Source organism: Fringilla coelebs, assembly GCF_963513975.1.
Source record: "Fringilla coelebs genome assembly, chromosome: 14".
Taxonomy (NCBI): Eukaryota; Metazoa; Chordata; class Aves; order Passeriformes; family Fringillidae; genus Fringilla; species Fringilla coelebs.
The window spans coordinates 1,386,673-1,405,922 of NC_140040.1; the positions used below are offsets into that span (position 1 = coordinate 1,386,673).

General features: G+C 64.4%; 1 protein-coding gene across 6 annotated transcripts in view; it reads left to right on the forward strand.

Moving 5' to 3' along the window:
• Window positions 1-7,030: 7,030 nt before the first annotated feature.
• The window catches only part of CBFA2T3 (CBFA2/RUNX1 partner transcriptional co-repressor 3), a 28,177-nt gene continuing 15,957 nt past the window's right edge, over window positions 7,031-19,250 (forward strand). For 2 of the 6 annotated variants that reach the window (XM_084214924.1, XM_084214928.1), the window contains exon 1: window positions 7,031-7,235. The gene's annotated coding sequence lies outside the window, so the exon portion shown is untranslated. Of the gene's footprint in view, window positions 7,236-15,454; window positions 15,591-16,647; window positions 17,397-17,455; window positions 17,582-19,250 lie in introns of those variants that run through there. The other 4 variants (XM_084214925.1, XM_084214929.1, XM_084214926.1 and 1 more) reach the window with 3 other exon arrangements.

Genomic DNA, 19,250 nt, shown 5'->3' on the forward strand with positions numbered 1-19,250 from the left:
CTCTGCCAGAAAATGAAAATCCTCATTAACTAATAAAAAGCCCATCGCTCACTCTGCCTTTAATATAATTAACACCAGCCAAGACTTCAATTAAGGTTTTATCCAAACTTCAAAATGCCACTCTCTCTCTCTCCCCCCCTCTCTCCCCCCATAATTACGGCGGGCACAGCAGCTTCAGCCTTCCCTGGGTTCCTTCAGCCTTCCCTGGGTTCCTCCAGCCTTCCCTGGGATCCTCCAGCCTGCCCTGGGTTCCTCCAGCCTTCCCTGGGTTCCTCCAGCCTTCCCTGGGCTCCTCCAGCCTGCCCTGGGTTCCTCCAGCCTGCCCTGGGATGCTCCAGTGTCCCCTGGGATGCTCCAGTGTCCCCTGGGACCCTCCAGCCTTCCCTGGGATGCTCTGGCCGTGCACCCGCCGGGACAAACATCCCAAATAGGAAATGTTTGTGCTTGGCAGCAGCCGGGGGCTGTGCCGGGTGCCTGTGAGCTCAGCAGGGAGGAATGCTGCCGGCAGGGAGCGGCAGCCGGGCGCTGGGAACGGGCCGGTTCTCACCACCCTCCTCCCTGCGGGGGCCGGGCCGGCAGCGCTCCTCTCACGCCAGGGCTGGGGAGGTCAGGGGATGGCAAAGGCTCCAGTGGTGCTCACAGGGATGTGTCACCCTGTCCCCTCGGCAGCGTCCCCAGCGTGTAGATGTGGCCCCAAGCCAGAACGTGTCGGGGGATGCCTGAATTCCCCAGGGATGCAGGGATGCTGAGTTCCCATGGATGTGCAGGGGTGCTGAGTACTCAAGGATACTGGGATGCAGCAATGCTGGACATGCAGGGGATGCAGGGATGCTGGGTACCCCCAGGATGCAGGGATAGGGGGGTGCCCTGAGAATTCAGGGATGCCTGAACACCCCAGGGCTGCACAGCAATGCTGGGTGCTGCAGGGATGCTGGTACCAGGGATGTGCAGGGATGCTGGGTACCCAGGGATGTGCAGGGATGCTGGGTTCCCAGGGATGTGCAGGGATGCTGGGTTCCCAGGGATGTGCAGGGATGCTGGTACCAGGGATGTGCAGGGATGCTGGGTGCCCAGGGATGTGCAGGGATGCTGGTGCCAGGGATGTGCAGGGATGCTGGGCACCCAGGGATGTGCAGGGATGCTGGTGCCAGGGATGCTGGGTGCTGTGCCCACTGCAGGACTGCACTTTGGCCACCCCAGATGGCCACGAGCCCTTGTTGCCACCTGATCCTGGTGGGGACGGGGTGGGAGATGCAGCCTGGAAGGTGCAGCAGGTCAGTGCTGCCATCCCAGAGCCCGGCTGGACACGCTGGGGCAGCAGAGGCAGCAGGAGACGGACACACAGATGGGACCCTAATCCTCCCCATGGGTCCCATTATCATCCCTAGCTGGTGAAAAAACTCTCATCCTGGATGTGTCTAATCCTAATCACTCCCTATCGCCCAGGGCCACTTCAGACAGGCCAGACGGACAGACGAGGCCTCTCCTGCCCGGAATATCTGCACAGGCAGCCCCGGGGGGGACACGGAGGGGGGGACAGGCCACCCCTTCGCTCCTAATCCCTCTGCGAGCCCTTCATTTAAAAGGGGATTTGCTGTTTATTCCCTCCGCAGGCTCCTCGATCATCACAGGGGTCAACATCTGAGCTGGGAGAGCCTTGTTAAACTGAGAATGGTGTGTTAATTGGGGGGCAGTGGCAATGGGCTGGGAAATGCACTGCCCGGTCCCCAAACCCCACCACATCCCCTGAGCTCAGCTCTGCAATGAAAGGCTCCGGTCTCTGTGGCTGGGGATGCTCCCAGAAATCCTTCGACCTCCCCAAAACACCCAGAGGTGGTGGAATCCGTCCTGGGGGAGGGTGGCTGTGACACCGAGCCCTCCCCCAGGCATTTCCTTGGTGGGAGGCTGAGATTTGCGCGGCACAGCTCCCCCCTTGGGCATTTCATCCCCCCTTCTCCTGCTCCCACATCCATATTTATGGCAGGGATGGGCACGGGTCAGGAAGGTCATCCCTGGGGGGGGTCTCCTTCTGCCTGCCCAGCCCTGGGGGGTGCCTGGGGCTGCTGGGGGGATGGGGATTAAATCCAGAAAGGAAAATATCCTGCAGCAGGTGCAGCCTGCGCCAGGTCTGAACGGCTGCCAGCCGGCTCGGAAATCCCAAACACATCTGTGCTCATCAGTTGGACACCAGATGGGCCCTGGGTTAGTATTTTGGGCTGGGGTTATGTGGGGGGGTTGGGCAAGGCTGGAGGGGGGGCTGCCTGCTCCAGCCCGGGATGCTCACACCCCGCCTGCATTCCCTCATATTTATCCTGGTATTTTTAGTGTGTTTTATCAGCTGGAGGTCGGGCCCCTCTTGGGATCAGGGGCAGGCTGGGGCCACACCGGAGCTCACAGCCAGGCACCACAGCTTTCTGAGTCCTGGCTCCTTCCCCAGCCTCTCCCCCAAAGCCCCCAGGCACACCCATCTACCCCCATTGACACCCACCTCCTGGCACCCATGGGGTGGGAGCTGCCTGCCTTAAAGGTGCTGAACACTATCAGCTCTCACTGCTCTCATCCACAGCTGCACATCTGATTCCCCAGGGCATCAGGACCATCCCAGCACCAAGAGCATCTCATGTCCATCCTGGTGTCCTCCTGTCCCTGACACCAGGCTGGCACGGGGGTGGCTGGATCCTTCCAGGCTGGTGGCTCCAAACTCTCCCCAAGCCAAATTGTGCTGGGGCCAGTCCTGTGCAGCCCAGCTCTGCTCACCCCAGCTCTGCTCACCCCAGCTCTGCTCACCCCAGCTCCATCCCTCCCAGCCCCATCCCTCCCAGCCCTGGGGGATGAGGGCTGGAGCTCTGGGCTGCTCCCTGTGGCAGCAGCTGCAGCTCTGCAGCCTCCCAGCTCCTGGCTATTTTTAGGAGCGTGTCTGTGGCTAAATCTGGTGCCGTGTGGGCTCGAGGCTTCCCGGCCACGTGGCTGCTGCCCTGTGAGGCTCTTTTGGGTTCTGTGCGTCCTCGTGGGAGCATCACGGGCACACTCAGGGCAGTGCTCCCTGGCCAGGGTGTGCTGAGAGTGGGACAGGATGGGAAAACCATCCCAGAGCAGGGATGGCAGCAACAGGAGAGCAGTTCTGCAGCCCCGAGTGAACGTGGGGACAGGGTGGGTGACACCAGGGAAACACCAGCACCCCCTGCCACATTTAACAGCTCCTGAGCGTCAGGAGAGAGGGACAAACCCTGACCCCAAGCACGGTGATCAACAGCCGATGAGGATCCCTGATGGCTTCACGTGATCTAAGCCACAAGCAGGTGATGCCACCACCCAGCCCTGCCTGCCCCGGGGCTGGGGCCGTCAGGGCACCTCTTCCCTCCCTGTCTCTCCCCGGGCCCAGCCGAGCTGGAGCTCATGGTTGCTTTGATAAGAGGGGAAAGCTGTTGAATACAGAAATGTGGCTGAGGGAAGTGGAGCCGGCAGGGCCTTGCATGTCCGGGGGACAAGGAGGACGAGGAGGATGTGCCTTCTTCCACTCTGGCCTCTGCCCAGGCAGGGCTGAAACAGAGTATTGGGAGGGGTTCTTTTTCTTTCCCCTATGTCTTCCCCCCAGCCCCACTGCTCCTGTGCATGCACAGCCCCATCCCTGTCCCCTCCTCACCTCGGTACCTGTCCCCATCCCCACCTCCATCCTTATCCCTGTCCCCATCCCCATCTCTATCCCTGTCACTGCTCCCATCCCGATATCTGTCCTCATTCTCATCTCTGTCCCATCCCATCCCACCCCATCCCATCCCATCCCATCCCATCCCATCCCATCCCATCCCATCCCATCCCATCCCATCCCATCCCATCCCATCCCATCCCATCCCATCCCATCCCATCCCTGTCCTTCCCCGCAGCCCGGGGAGAGCCCCGGGGGTGCTCGGGGATGCTGTGCCCGGGGGTGCTCGGGGACGCCGTGCCCGGGGCACAGAGCCCAGCACCCCGCCAGGGCCCGGCTGCGCATCCCCGCGGCTGCCGACGGCCGCTGCTCTCCCCTCTCCCCCTCCCCTCTCTCTCCCTTTCTGAAAATTGATAATTAACCTTTTGTCCGTGGGGCTGTTGTGTTTATTTGGCGCAGGCGGCTGCAGGGCGCTGATATGGAAATCGCAGCCGGCAGCCAGCTCCCGTCCCCCCGCAATCTGCAGCCGCGCACAGCCGCTGGGCAGAGATAAGCAGGTGCTTATTCACAGCCCCGCAGCTGCCGCCGAGGGCAGCCCTACCTGATCACTCCAATCTCAGTGAAAAACTACTTGAGGTTGGGCTCCCGCGATGGAGAGAGGCGATAGGGACGCGCCAGACAGCTCCCCCGGCTCCCGCTTCGCCTCCCCGCGCCGCCTGCCTCCCTCTGCCCGCGTCCTCTCCGCTCCCTCCGTCTCCCTGCTCTGTCTTCCCTCTTATCTCCCTCTCCACATCCCTTTGATTTCTTTTTTTTTTTCCTTTTTTTTTTCCTTAAAGAATTTGTCTTTGTGTTCCCTGTGAACTCTCGGCAGCTCCCATCTCCCTGGCTTGGCCATCGCTCTCCTTCCCGTTCCCGGCTCCTGCCTTTGCTCCTGCAAATCCCCATTTGCTGGGCTGAAGGAGGCAGATTTAAGCCCCATCCCAAGCCCAGGCTGGGCCGTGCCCCCGTCCCAGCCCCTTTTGGGAGGTGACGGTCTCGGTTTGGCACCAGCAGCTGCCGGTGATGTTTTGCTCACCGGTTGTTGCTGCCGCTTCCTTTTCCCCCTTGTTCCCCCACCCATCGCTTCCAAATGGAGAGAGAGGGGAAGGCAGTGGGGCACTGCAGGCAGTGGGGCACATGAGCACGGGGCATTTCCAGCCCTGGGAAGCGTGTCATGCCATCCTGTGCCAGGCCATCCTGTGCCAGGCCATCCTGTGCCGTGCCATCCTGTGCCGTGCCATCCTGTGCCACGCCACAGCCCCGCTACGTCTGAAGGTGGCAACCCCTCGATTGCCCCCCGGGGCTTCCTGGCCTCGTTGCCCCAGCCCGCAGTGAGTGTGAGGGCGGTGGGAGCCCCCTGCTTCTCCTTGCGCCGGGGGAAGTTCCTGCTCGGCAGCAAGAGCCGCTGTGACTCAGAGAGAAACCGGCCGGGAGCCCCGGGAGCGTGGGCGGGAGGGGTCACCTGTGACAGGGCAGACCCCGGACCCCGGGGTTCCCCCGTGCCAGGGCGGGCCCTCCACCCCCAGCGGTTCCTCCCCATGTTAGGAGAGCTCAGATGTTTCCCCTCACCGAGCCAGCCCCCGGGACCCCGGGGGTTCCCTCCCTCGGAGAGTCCCAGCTCTGGATCCCAGGGGTTCCCCCTCCCCCGGCACCCGGGGGTTCCCTGCGCCCTGGGGCAGAGCTCGGGGGTCTCCCCTGCTGGGGCATTCCCCGGCAGCCTGCAGCTGCCCGGGCAGGTGCTCTCTGTTTCCTGGCGGAGAAAACCCTCCCGCGGGGGTGACGCGGGGACACGGGGCCACAGCTGGGAGGGATTTTCCTGGCCGGCCCTGAAACCCTCTTGTTTTGACTCGCTGCCCTGCGACACTCCCCAGAAGTTGCCACTCTCTGTGTCCCATGGTGAGGCTGGCCCCGGCCGAGGGGCAGCTTGGCAAAACCCCGGGCGATGCCGCAGCGCCCACCTGGGCCGAACAGAAAGAAAAGGGGAAGAAGCCAGAGCCTGAAACACAGCTGGAAACCCTGCCAAAAGCTGTGCCAGCCTTCAGCCCACACTCAGGCTGCTGTGCCTGTGCTGGTGAGGCACGGGCACCTCCAGGGTGGGTAGAATGGAGCTGAGGTGTCCCAGCATTGCTGGGATGCAGGATGTGGGGCCGGGGTGGAACTGTGCTGGGGACAGCTGTGACATCTCCCCCCAAACACACGGTCCTGGAAGGGTCAGGCTGTGCTTTGTAGCTCGTGGCCCTTTCCCCAGCACATCAGCCCCGTGCTGGGGCTTCCCCTCATGTCCCTGCAGCGCTCAGACCGTGCTCGATGTCCCCTGGGGCTCGGGGCTGCACCCAGAGGGCAGAGACCCTGCTGGTGACACCCCGCTTTGCCCCCACAGCACAGCACAGCACCCCCACACCCCGGTACCTTCCTCCCCACTTCCCCCCGTCCCTTCCTGGCCCCCCCGAGGCCGGGGCGGGGGGCACAGAGCGGGGAGCCCCGGGTACCATCTGCAGGAGCCCAGGTGGCCGCCGAGACACGCCATCTGCTCAGCCACCTTCGGGGACTGTGCAGGCGTTGCTGTATTTTTAGGACACGTTTCCTCCCTCCCACCTGCAGCCCAGAGCCGCCTTTCAGGTTTCTAACAAGTTGTTTCTCTCTCGCTGACAGCTCTTGGGGAGCCCAAACCCTGGTGCTGAGGGGCCTGGCCGGGGGTGCAAGGATGGGCTGCACAGGGAGGTCCCCCCAAATGCTGAGGAGGTCGGGGCAACGCTGCAGCTGCAGATCAGGGAGCAGCTGTGGGAAAACCTCATCCCATGGATGATCCCAGGCAAAGGGGCTGCAAAAAGAGGGAGCCAGGCTGCAAATGGACAACCATGCCATGCCTTGCCACGCTGGTTGTGCCGTGCCCCCGTGCATGGGGCTGGCTGTGCCAAGGTGCACCAGGACAGCCGTAATGTGCCGTGCCGTGCCGGGTCAGTCCTGCCGTGCCCGTCCTGCCGTGCCCGTCCTGCCGTGCCACGCTGCACCGCTCCGGCCCCTCGCAGTGAGGAAGTGAGGCCGGCGCGAAGGGGAAGTTGTTGGAAAGTCAGACCGGAATGGCTGATAGGGAAGGCAGAGCTGGGCTTGGTCACAGATGGTTCCTGTTGGGGAAGGACACGGGCGCAGCTGCCCGGCCACCCCCACCCGCCGCATTATCACTGCCCGGCAGCTGTTCACCTTCCCCTCGCCATGGGACACGGCTGCGCTGCCACCGCGGCCCCGGCCGTCACATGAGCGGCCCTGGCGGCCGGGCAGGCGCCGGGCAGGCAGGACACCCCGCTCCCCGCCGGGCAGGACACCCCGCTCCCCTCCCGGCAGGACACCCCGCTCCCCTCCCGGCAGGACACCCCACGCCTCTCCACAGCTCGGCATCCCCAGCACAGCTCCTGCCCACACCTGGGACAAGGCTGGCAGCACCAGCCTTGGCGGGGCTCACAGGCTTGAGGCGCTGCCACCATCCCCTCGGGACTCCTCAGAGTGGACAGGGACCCCTCCTGGGCCAGGGCACCACGCAGGAGCAGCCAAGGTGAGAGGCGGCGGCGGGGGGAAGGTGGCGGTGGCCGTGGCAGCGCCATGTGCCGTGGCACGGGTGACTCACCCCAGTGCCAAATGCAGCCTTGGGCAGGCAGGTGCTCCCCGAGGGTGGCACGTGGCTGGCACTAGTCAGTGCATCTCCTTGGGGATCAGCCAGTGGGAATGGGGAGCTGGGACATGGCCAAGCCCATGGCAAAGGCACCATGGGGTTTCATGGGCTCACTGTCATGGGGACCCATTTGGAGCCTTCTCTGTGATTAAACCTTTCCATAACGAGTAATCAGCCCCGAGGATGTTTTATTTCCAGCATTTCAGCCCTGTGTTTGCTGGGCGTTTGTGCTCATTCTGGGATCAGCAGCTCACATCTGACCCCACGGGCTCTCCAGGTGCTGCTGCTGCTGGTTTGCAGTGCGGAGGCTCTGTGGGGATGGAGCATCCCACATCCCAGTGCCGGAGCATCCCCAGGCACCGAGGCCGAGGGGCTGGGGCAGCTCTGGGGGGCTCGGGGGCTCTGCTGGGCCCGTGCCCGGCGCGGGCAGGAAAGCGGAGCCGGCTGAGTCACCGGTGTGAACAATGCTGGCCCCGTGCCTCGCTTCCCCTCGCTCCCCACCCCGCCGCCCCGGCACCGCGCTCCGGCCGCAGCCCCCTGCCCAGCCTGGCACCCGCCCGTGGGTCAGGGACGCAGCTGGGACGGCGCACGGGCAGGGCTTGGGCGCACCCTGCTGCCGCACCTGTTGTGCCGGCCCGGCGAGGGTGGGGAGCCGCGCTGGGGTCCCTGTCCCCAGAGCTGGCACACGCCGAGGGGCACGCTCCGGTAAGGCGCCGGGACGCGGCGCGGGGCTCGGCGGGCACCGCGCTCCGGAAGGCTGCAGCCGGGGAGCCGTGCAGATTGCTGCGGGCTCGCCGGGCTGCCCGTTAGGCTTTTGGCAGGAGAAATGTTTATTTTCTTGGCCAAATATCTCTGCAAACTTCCTGATTTCCTTGCGGCCGGCGAGGCAGCGATAGGGCTGGCGAGGCCGTTGCCGGCCCCGCTCTCCAGCTTCGGCACCGAGAGCTGTTATCTCTGATGCACAGCGGGCAGGGAAGAGGTGGAGAAAGGGAAATGAAATACAACAGAGGTGGCACATTTTTTGCTCTTGATAACAAGCCCTGCTTTTAGCCTGGGAACTTGGAAACGATGCAGGTGGCCAGAGACAGCCGCAACGTCCCCTGCTGCCGTGGCGCATCTGGAGCTCGTAACAAATCCCAGACCTCAGCCAGCACGAGCCCGTGGCTCCCCGTGGCATGGCCTGGCACAACACAGATCAGCACTGGCCTCCACACAGCCAGAGCCCCAGGCTGGAGGATTTTGGCCCTGGGAAGGTTCTGAAAGCACCCCAGGGCCTGGATGTCCATCCCAGCCGTGCCAGAGTGAAGGCAGGCTCACACCACCTCCTGCCAGCTCCCATTGATTTTTGCAGGGATGCGAGGTGTTGGAAGTGCAATGCCTGCTAATTAAATCCCCATTGTTATTGGGAACGATGCAGGCAGTGCAGCCTGTGGGATGGGGAGGGCCAGGAAGGAGCTGGTCCCCAAGGTTAGGGTGGGAGAAGGGGAGTGTGAACCTGTTGTGAACCCAAGTGCAGCTCAGGGGATTTTGTTCAGCATCTCCCAGTGAATTCCTGCTGGCCAAGGATGAGGGTGGCAGGACTTGGCACTGGGTGCTGCTCCCATGGAGGTGCTCTCCATGCACCCCAAACACCAGCTCCTGCTGGGCAGCACGTGGTCATCTTTGCTTTGCAATTAAAACACTTCCCAGGCTCTCCGTGGCAAAGAAAAGCTGGAAACCTGGCCCCTGGCAGCCCCAAAACCTGGAAGCACCCAGAGGAGCGGTGCAGTATCCTAAAGTCTCCCATTTTTTAAGGCAAACTGGTGATTTTCCGGAGCCAGCAGCACAGGGCAAGCAGGATGATAAGCAGTAGGGGGTGGTTTCCCTTTGAATGCCACGAAGCAGGAACGAATCTGTTGGCAAGGAAAACAGGATTTTAAATATTTTTTTTTCTTTTAATGGGAGATGCACCTTTTTTCCTTTCTATGTGGAAGTTGTGGGAAAGCCACAAAGCCACTGGATCTGCTTCAGCAGCCGGTGGGGCTGCTCCTTCCAGCCCGATGGCTGCAGGGTGGGTGACTCCAAGTGTGGGGAGCCCCAGGAGCGGTCACGGAGGGAAGCCAGGCACAAACGAAGCCCCTTTCCTGGGAAAGGCTGGCGAACAGCGCTTCCTGCCCAGCAGATGTCCCCGGGCGGATGCAGCTGCGGCGGGCGATAGCCGGCGGGCAGGCGAGCGTCTTCCCCGGCCGCTGGCTCCCCACCGGCCCCTTATCTCCCTGCTGCATTCCCCGATGGATTAACGGGCAGGAAAATCCAGCGCCAGGGCTCCTGCTGCAAGCCAAATGCCAAGGGAAGAGCGCCGGGGGCTGCAGCCTGGCTCCTGGTGCTCAGTGGTGGTGCATGGATGGATTTGGACACTGAGATTTGGGCACTGAGATTTGGGCGCTGAGATTTGGGCGCTGAGATTTGGGCACTGAGATTTGGGCACTGAGATTTGGACACTGAGATTTGGACACTGAGATTTAGGTCACCGCATCCAGGCTCGCAGCCCGGGCAATGGGACCATCCATGGTCACACTGCCCCTTCCCAGCCCAGCAGCCCCCTGTCCCTGCAGGGATGCTCCAAGCAGACGGGGGTTGGGACCCCAGAGCCGTGTGGGGCTTTGCAGCACTGCAGCCTGCGGGCACTCGGCCACGATGTCACCCAGCTCTGCTTGTAGGGCACCGCTGGCAGCGCCACATCCAGCGGGGACTCAGAGAGGCACCCAGGGATGCTCTGCTCCCCGACAGGGAACGGATAGAGGTTGAGAAACCCAGACGGACAGACAGACCCGGTGGGGGTGACACAGGAAGCCTCTGGCACGCCAGGGCTGAGCGCGGCACGGCTCGGTGCCCTCGCCTGCAGACACCGTCGGTCCCGTGAGAGCGGGCGGGGGCAGGACCGGCACGGCACGGCACAGGGCGGAGGGAGAGGGCTGGGCCGCCAGCCTGGCCAGGGGCAAGGTGTGATAAACCAGCACCGTGGGCTGTTTTTAAAAGCCTGAGGCTTGTGAAGAGGGGATGCAGCCAGAATAGCAATCAGCAATCAGCTCATCCCAGAGCAGCTCCGGGAGAGCCGGGAGAGGCGGAGTGCACGGGGACAGCCCTGGCTCACCACCGATGGCTGGGCACCCACAAGGTGTGAAAAGCGTCCCCATCGCCGCGGTGGCTGCAGAGGCAAGAGGGGACACCTGAGGGTGCCCTGGTGGCACCGTGAGCCCAGTCCGTGCCCACGTGCACGGCCCTGATAGCGGGCAGGGGTCGTGTGCGGGGCAGATATGGACGGCACATGGTGCTGACCATTTCCTGTGAGGTTTTGGTACCAGTTGCCTTCATCTGCTCTCAGTGAGCACCTTATCTCCTGGCACACAGCACACCAAGGCCTCAGTGCTCCCCCTCTCCCCCAGGCTGTGCCTTGGGCTGTCCCTTCCCCCGGGGCAGGTCCTTGGCTCCCTCCAGAGCGCTCCGTGCAGCCTCTCCATGTGCACACCCAGCAGGGGTGGAGCACAGGTGGTGGGTGATGGTGACACCCTCCCGTGTGGCTGGCACTGGGCACTGGGCACTGGGCAGTGGGAGATGCCCCCTCCCCACCACAAAGGGAGCGTGGATCACCACAACGTGTGTGGCTCATCCCCGCCCCGGCTCGCCGCGCCATCGATCACACACCGGCGTGACCGACAGCAAGGCAGGAGTTTCCACCCTCTCCCACGGGTGGGAATGCACTGGGGCCCCATCGCGCCCCGGTCCCAGATTTGCCGGGGGAAGGATTGCCAGCCCGGGGCTGGGATGGATCCAGCCGGCTATCGGGCTCTGGCAGCCGCTTATCTCCGCTCCAGCCGTTAATTTCCCACCGCAGCCCAGCGGAGCGGGGCCACCGGCTCTGCCGGGGCGGGGCTGGTCCCATCGCCTGTCCCCAGGCACCCGGGGAGCCCCAACAGCGCAGAGGCCAGGGGCTGAGGGATGCGGGAATGTTTTCCCGTAGGAATGCCAGACCCCCCTTCATCCCATCCCGCCCGTGGGACCCAGGCGTGCGGCGGATGGGTGGCCGTGGAGCTCACAGCAGCCCCGGGCTGGGAGCGGGTTTGCGACAGGAAAGGGTTAACCCGGGGAAGTTTGCTCACTCTCAGCAATGATTTAAACCAGACAGAAAGGTTCTGTCATCCATCACGCTAACAGCCAGATCATTGTGTTTTAAAGTGTCTGTAATTGCAGCAATACAGAGACCGGGAGGAAGATAAAGGCTGGGAAGATGCAAATGCCGAGGGAAGCACCAGCCCCTTGCACCCAGCAGGGACAGATCTGGGGACAGCCCTGGGGACAGCCAGGGCTGGGGGGCCCGGGCCTCCTCCTGCATGGCGAGGCACGGAGTCGGTGATGGAGTGTCTTCGGTGGGGTGGGAGCACCCACAAAACAGCACAAGGGTGCAAACCCAGCGACGGGGATGGGTAGGGAAGGGTCTGAGTAGGTGCTGCACTCCAAATATTGTCTTAAAATTACGTTTATCTTCCTCATTATCCCTGATTAGTACAAAGTGGCTTTCATTTCCCATTTCCTTCGGGATCCAGGGTATCCCAGGGATGGGGCACAAAGGAGGGTGGGAACTCGCCCAAAGCCTGGGAGGAGGTGGCCACGGCCATAGCCACGGTGGCCCGGCTTTGTCCCAGCATCCCGGGCCACGTGCACCGCCACCGGCGGGGAATTATCAACATTCAGCCGAACCCCGCCGAATAAAGCGAGCTAACACAAATGTTTATTTTCACAGTAGTGAATTATGACTTCAATAGACCAAAATTACAGGCTGCGTGCGTGGAATAGGAACGCAGCAGCCCCTGCCACCCAAACGCCACTGGGGGGGGACGTGGTGGCTCTGTCCCCCTGCTGTCCTGCAGGGTGAAGGGGGATGGATGTGGTGGCTCTGTCCCCCTGCTGTCCCGCGGGGTGAAGGGGGATGTGGTGGCTGTGTCCCCCTGCTGTCCCGCGGGGTGAAGGGGGATGGATGTGGTGGCTCTGTCCCCCTGCTGTCCTGCAGGGTGAAGGGGGATGTGGTGGCTCTGTCCCCCTGCTGCCCCGCGGGGTGAAGGGGGATGGATGTGGTGGCTCTGTCCCCCTGCTGTCCCGCGGGGTGAAGGGGGATGTGGTGGCTGTGTCCCCCTGCTGTCCCGCGGGGTGAAGGGGGATGTGGTGGCTCTGTCCCCCTGCTGTCCTGCGGAGTGAAGGGGGATGGATGTGGTGGCTCTGTCCCCCTGCTGTCCTGCAGGGTGAAGGAGGATGTGGTGGCTCTGTCCCCCTGCTGTCCTGCGGGGTGACGGTGCCACCTGCCCGTCCCCACAGTGCTTGAGTGTCTCCTGGGACACGATGTGCCAGGGCAGGGGTGTTTGATGTTGTCCTTCAGCTGCCCCCCAAATCAAGGAGAGGTGGTGACAGTTCCCAGCAGGTCCCTGTGATGTCCTGGTGGCCGGGGGGCTGGCAGGTCAGAGGGGATGGGTTTGGTCATGGCCAGGCTCATGGCATGGCACCAGCTGGGCACTCAGGAGGGTTTGTGGTGTATTCCAGGGCTGCACTTGGGTGTGTGACACAGGTGGCTGGGCTGAGAGCGTGGTCACCCCCACGGGCAGGTCCCTGCTCTCCCAGTGAGTGGCCTGATCCCAAAGGAGCCCTGTGCTGGCAGCCCAGAACTCTGGGAACACTCTTGGGCTGCTCCCCTGGTGCTGGGGGTCCACAAGGCCTCGACCTGTGCTGGGAACCACACGTCCAAGTGCCTGTGTCCCCAGGCACAGGTGGTGCTGGCATTTGCATGTGCCAGCAGTGCCCGCCATGCAAGGCTGGGTGTGGCGAGGCAGGGGTGCAGCTGTGGGGGCAGAATTCCCTCCAGTGCTGGGGGGCCCTGGCACCTGCCCGGGGTGAGGTCCTGTGGGAACGGGAGCAGCACGGCCTGGAGAACCACAGACCCCTGGGAGCCCCCCGGGAGCCCCTGGGAGCAAGGGCTGGAAAACTGGAGCAGAGTCTGGAAGGGCTGGGCCAGGGCTCTGCAGCCCCTCCTGCTGTGACCCCAGCAGTGGGGGGAGCTGGGCTGTGCAGTGACCATGCAGTGGTCATTTGGGGACCCTGTGGTGGCCCCAGAGTGGCCAAGTGATGACCATTTAGTGGCCACAGAATGGTCACCCAGTGGCCTGGTGATGATCATTTACTACCTATAGAAAGGTCACTCAGTGGCCTTGTGATTGGCATTTGCTGGCCATGCAATGCCCCTTTACTGGCCATGCAGTGGTCACACAGAGGCCATGCACTGACCATTAACTGGCCATTCAGTGGTCACACAGAGGCCATGCAGTGGTCACACAGAGGCCATGCCCTGACCATTAACTGGCCATTCAGTGGTCACACAGAGGCCATGCAGCTCTTGTGCAGTGGCCATGGCAGGGCAGTGCAGTGCCCTCACAGTGCCCACACAGTGTCTGTCCCTCGGGGCCACTCTCTGGCTGTCCAGCGGTCACGCAGCTGTCCTGTGCCACCCAACCCCGGCGGTGCCGAGCCGGGTGACTCCGCCCGGCAGAGCTGCGGCTCTCCCAATCCCTGGGAAGCGGGGAGGATGAGTAATGCACCGGCACAGGGCAGTCGCAGAGGGAAGCAGCTGCCAGGCACAGTAATTACACACAGAGGCAGGGCTGGGCTCGCAGGGAAATTCGCAGGGAAATTCACAGGGATTGTGTTCCCGCTGCACGGGAGCAGCAGCGTTGGAGCAGGACTTGGGGAGGGAAAATTGGAATGCTGTCCCCCAGCCGGCACGGGGCACAGGGGAAGGGCGTGCCAGGCAGCCAGATGTGCACCGCTGTCGGGGAGGGTCCCACCGGCATTCCCAGCACGCAGCTGCCCTTGGAGCCCCACCGAAGCCCAGCAGGGTGGGGGGAACTCCAGAGCCAGGCTGGGATGGGCATGCGGGACTCTGAGTGTTGTGCCCATGCTCCTGTGGCTGCTCCAGGGCAACCCTAGCCCTTGGGCCCCTGAAGAGGGAAGCTGAGCAAGCACAGTTCCATCCCCTCGCAGTTCCCCAGCCCCTTGCAGACACCCCCACCCTGCTCCACCCCCTTGACTCTTCCCATGGCCCCAGACCAGTCCTGTCCCGTTCCCTTGCAGTCCTTCCACCTCCCCCAAAACAACTCCCAGCTCCTTGCAGCTCCTCAAAACGTGTAACCCCGCCCCCCATGCAGCCCCCCACTCTCAGCTTTGCAACCCCCGATCTTTAGCATCCCCAACTCTGGCGATTTTGCAAACCCAGATCCCTGCAGCCTCCAGGCCCTGTACACCGTGGTGCACGGCCTTCCAGTCCCGAGTGTCACCCGGTCCCACGCGCCCCCTGAAGCCCTGGGCAGCCCCACGTCCCGGGCAGACCGCCGGTGTCACGCAGCCCCGTGTCCCACTCAGTCCCCTGGTGCTGAGCAGCCGCTCGGTTCCGTGCAGAATGCCCGGTGCTGCCAGCCCCGCATCCCTGTCCATCCCTGTCCATCCCATCCCATCCTGTCCCGATCCCGTCCGTTCCCTGTCCGCGTCCATCCCACCCCGTTCCCGTCCCGATGCGCCCATTCCCATTCCCTGTCCCGGTCCATCCCATCACGTTCCCATCCCGATCCCGTCCGTTCCCTGTCCCGGTCCATCCCATCCGTTCCCCTCCCTGTCGCTCATCCCGGGGGTCCCGCTCCGGTGGCGGCGGCGGCGGCGGGGCGCCCCCTGGCGGGCGCGGCGGGCCCGGTCTAAGGCAGCGGCGCGGGCGGGCCCCGCTCACTCCGGGCCGGGCGGGCGGCGCGGCGGCAGCGGCGGCGCGGCGGGGGCCCGGCCGGGCACGGAGCGCGGCCGCGGGCGCCCCACGGCCGCGGCGCGGCGCCGGGAGGATGCGCCGCCGGGCAGCGCGCAGGGGGTGAAGCGGCCCCGCGGATTTACCGCGGCTTCTCCGCCCTCCCCCGCTTCTCCGGTGCCCCCCCTCCGGGGGGAGGGGAAGCGCCCCGAGCCCCGGAGCTGGCGGCGAGCGGCGGCCCCGGGCGCGGCGAGCGGCGGCGGGCAGGTGCCGGGGGCAGCCGCCGCCGCGGGGCCGCGCTCCGCCAGCGCCGGCCTTAAGCGGACCGGGGCCGCCGCCGCCGGGGGCCGCTGCCGGCTCTGCCCGCTCCTGCCGGCCCCGCCGGCCCCTGCCTTGGGACTTACCTCACGCCTCCGCCACACCTCAGGACGGTAAGTGCCGTCCGCCAACCGGGACGGGGTCGGGGAAGCTGCCGGTGCCCGCGGAGGCTCCCGTTAAAGCGGGGCTTGGAATTCTCCCGGTGTTCGGGGGATGCTCTCGGTGTACGGGGGAATCGGAGGCTCCCGGTGCCCGGGGAAGCTCGTAGGGCAGAGCGGCTGTGGGTACTACCGGTGTTCGGAGGATGCTCCCGGTGCCCGGGGAGGCTCCCGTGGAAAAGGGGCTGGGAATGCTCCCGATGCTCGGGGGCTCCCGGCGCGAAGGAGCCGGGGAGGCTCCCGGAGCCCGGGGGACGCTCCTGTTGTGCGGGAGTCCGAGATGCTCTCGGTACCCGGGGGAGGCTCCCGGTGTCGGGGAAGCTGCCGGTGCGCAGGGCAGTAAGAGGCTCCTGGTGTCCGGGGAGCGTTCCCGGTGCGCAGTGGAGTCGGAGGCTCCCGGTGTCCGGGGGATGCTCCCGGTGTCGGGGCAGCTGCCGGTGCGCAGGGGCCGGGGATGCTCCGTGTGCCCGAGCCAGCGCGGTCCCCGCCACGGCGGCGGAGCGGGGCAGAGCGAGCGGGGGCACGGCCGGGGCGAGCGGGCGCAGCGCTCCGCGGCGGAGGCAGCCCCGGAGCGGGATCGCCGCGCCCGCGGGCGGCGGGTGCAGACCCCTCTTCCCTGCGCTGCCGGGGCGCTTCCTGCTCTCCCCTCCGTGTCCCCCGCCGCCGTTTCCCGAGCGCCGGGGCGGCGTGGGGCGGCACAGCGTCCCCGGGAACCCACGCGAGTTTGTGCCCACCCCCCAGCAGACCCCCCCCGGTTGTGGCTCCCGACTCGTGCCCAGCAGTCCAACTCTTTGTCGTCCCCGCATCCCTCCGCTCTGCCCGCATCCCTCTCCGGCCGCTGTGGGCTCGGAGCCGGAACCGCGCTGGGGGGCGAGGAGGAGCTGACCCACTCGGGAGAGTTTGCGGGAACGATCCTGGGGCTGCTCTGGGAAGTTCCGGCCCCTCCGTTGTGTGTTTTTGTGCGAGGACACGGCTCCGCGCCGGGGACACGGGGCTGTGGTGGGAACGCTCGCAGAGTCCTGGCGTGCGCCAGGGGATGTTTGTTTGGATGCGGATCTGGGAAGGAAGGCTGGCTCGGGAGTCTCCGGCGCTGCCATTCATCACCGCCCGCTCTCGCCTTCCCTTTGGAATCGCGCTGAGCTGGGCAGCCCGGCTTTGCCAAGGGAATGCTGCCGGCGGAGCGACGGAGCGAGGCTGGCCCCGCGCTTCTCCGTGGCTCCTCCTCGACACCGAGCCGGAGCACGACCAGCTCTTCCCGTCATTCCCTCGCCGCTGGATGGTGCCTTCGGATACCGCAGAGCGTTTCTCTAGTTAAACACACCTTTTCTTGGAATTCTTTTTTCTCCCTCTATTAGCCAAGAAAAACTTTGCAACTTTCCTTCGCTGTCGGAGAGGAGCCACTGCCGCTGCTGCGTTTCATTTTGTTTTTTTAATTCGAGGTCACGTGTGCATTGACAGTGCCTTTGATTCCAAGCGATGGTCTCGTCTCCAGCTTAGGAAGAGCTTTTGAGCTCTTCCCTCTGTTGTTTTCTCTCTGTTCAGGAACAAAGAGATTTTTCTGCCTTTAATTAAAAGGAATATTAATTCCCTGCTCCTTTGTCGAGCGACTTGAAGACACTCTGCAAACACCCGTCTGCTCGGCGCCGCGGTGGGCGAGCTCTGCCGTGGTACCGGGCGTGGAGGAATGGGGGAGCCAGCCCGAAATCCCGCGGCAAACACGGAGCAGCAGCCGGGGAGGATGCTGACAGCCACGGTCCTCGGGTGAGGAGCCCCATGGAGCTGAGCTGCCGCCTGGGGTGGGCTCTTGGATCCTCGGAGGTTTGTGAGGCAGGTCTCCTGCTGAGAGTTTCCACACGGGGAGAGATTCCGTGCTTGGGGAGGCGAGTGGAGGTGATCTTGGCTGTGCCAAGGGGGTTTTCCCTGCCGGCTGCCTCCCGTGCTGGCAGGTAAGGTTTTACCCGGGAGCAGGCAGATGTTGGGTGTGTTCTGTTTGGCAAACGTGAGTGCAGATGTTGGTTTGTAGGGGGGAAAAGCCGGGACACGGCGGGGGAGAGGCTGATCTCCCGTGGCTCTGGGTGCTGCCGTGGGGAGGGTGCCGGGTTTGGCCAGTGGGGAGGCCTCGTGTGGCTGCAGGATTTGCCTCTTTCATCGTCAACTTCCAGGCTGCAGGATGGAAAAATGTTCTGGTGCTCAGCCCCCCTTCAGGGCTGGGCTGCTGCAGGCAGGAGGGGGCTCTGGCAGGTCCCACGGGGTACCTGGGCCTGGCAGGGCTGTGCCGATGTTCCTGGAATTCTGCTTCGGAGCCGTGGATGTTTGCATGCCTGGAAGCCCCCGGGCAGGATCAGGCGTTGAGGCTCCCGCGGTGTCCGGCGGTGCCCTGGGAACGGGGTCTGGCTCCGCTCGCTGCTGGAAATCCCTGCTGAGATCTGGGGGCACTTGGGCTCTGCCCGCGGCCGTGCACAGTCTCCTGTCCTGCAGCCACCTCGGGAAGGGGTCTGCGTGCTGTGGGACCCCCGGGGAGGGAGGCGCCCCCCAAATTTCTGTTATTTTACCTCTTAGCCAAAGTCAGTGGACTGGCAGCGAGTCAACCAGGAAGTGCAGGGCTGCCAGGGAGTGCTGGCAGTGGGGCAGGAGCTGGGTCCCTCCTGGGGGGACACACCAATCCCCCCACACCAACAGTGACCCTCTGCAGCCCCCAGCCAGGCGAGCAGGGTCACAGTGAGCACAGGGTTTGGGGCAGATCAGGGCCGGGTACTGTGAACGGGGCTGGGAGGGACCAGAGACAGCCCACGGGTTAAGCTTGGCTTAATCGCTGCTGCTGGGGCCGGGGATGCTGTCGGTGCTGCAGGTCGGGGGCTGCAGCCTGCCCCGTGCTTTCCAAGCTGGATCTCACGTGGGACGTGGATTTAGCTGCCCAGCAGGATGGGGAGTCCCCGAGCTGGGATCAATCCTTGTCCGCCAGAGGCAAGAGCGGGCTGGTGGCACAGAGGGCACTCCCTGCCCGGGTGCCCCGGACTCAGTGCTATTGCCCGGTTCGGGGTTATTTTTAGATTTCCTGAAGCTGTTTTCTGCCGTCCCTCCCGCTGTGCTCAGGCTCCCCAGGGGGAACCCCACCTTGACAAACTCCCGGCTTTCCTTCGGAAGATGCTGACCGATGGTTCCAGAAAACATCCAAGGGATTTCCTGTTTATTTTACAAAATTCTCATTAATATTTTTTTCCTGTGTTCTTTGATTCAATTTCACATGGGCAAAATCGCCTTGAAATGGAGCCCGTGGTTCAAAAATAGACAAAGAGTCGGTGAGGCAGCAGCCTGAGGCTGTGGGAGAGCGCGGCCGGATCCGGCACCCCCTCGGAGCCGGTACCAGCCCGGCGCCTGCGGGGCCGGCTCTGGCACGGCGGCCCCGGGGAGCGGCGGCGCCTCGGCGTTCCCACGCTGCCGGCACCGGAGCCGCGGGGTGCAGGGGGAGCTTTCCCTTCTGCAGCCGCTCGCTGCCCCCAGGGTGCCCCGAGCCCCCCGCGTGTGCCGCTTGTCGCCGCTGCCGCCATCGGGGCCGCCTTTGGGCCGAGCATCCCCCGCACCGGGCTGCAGAATCCCCGCCTGGGGCGCGGGGCG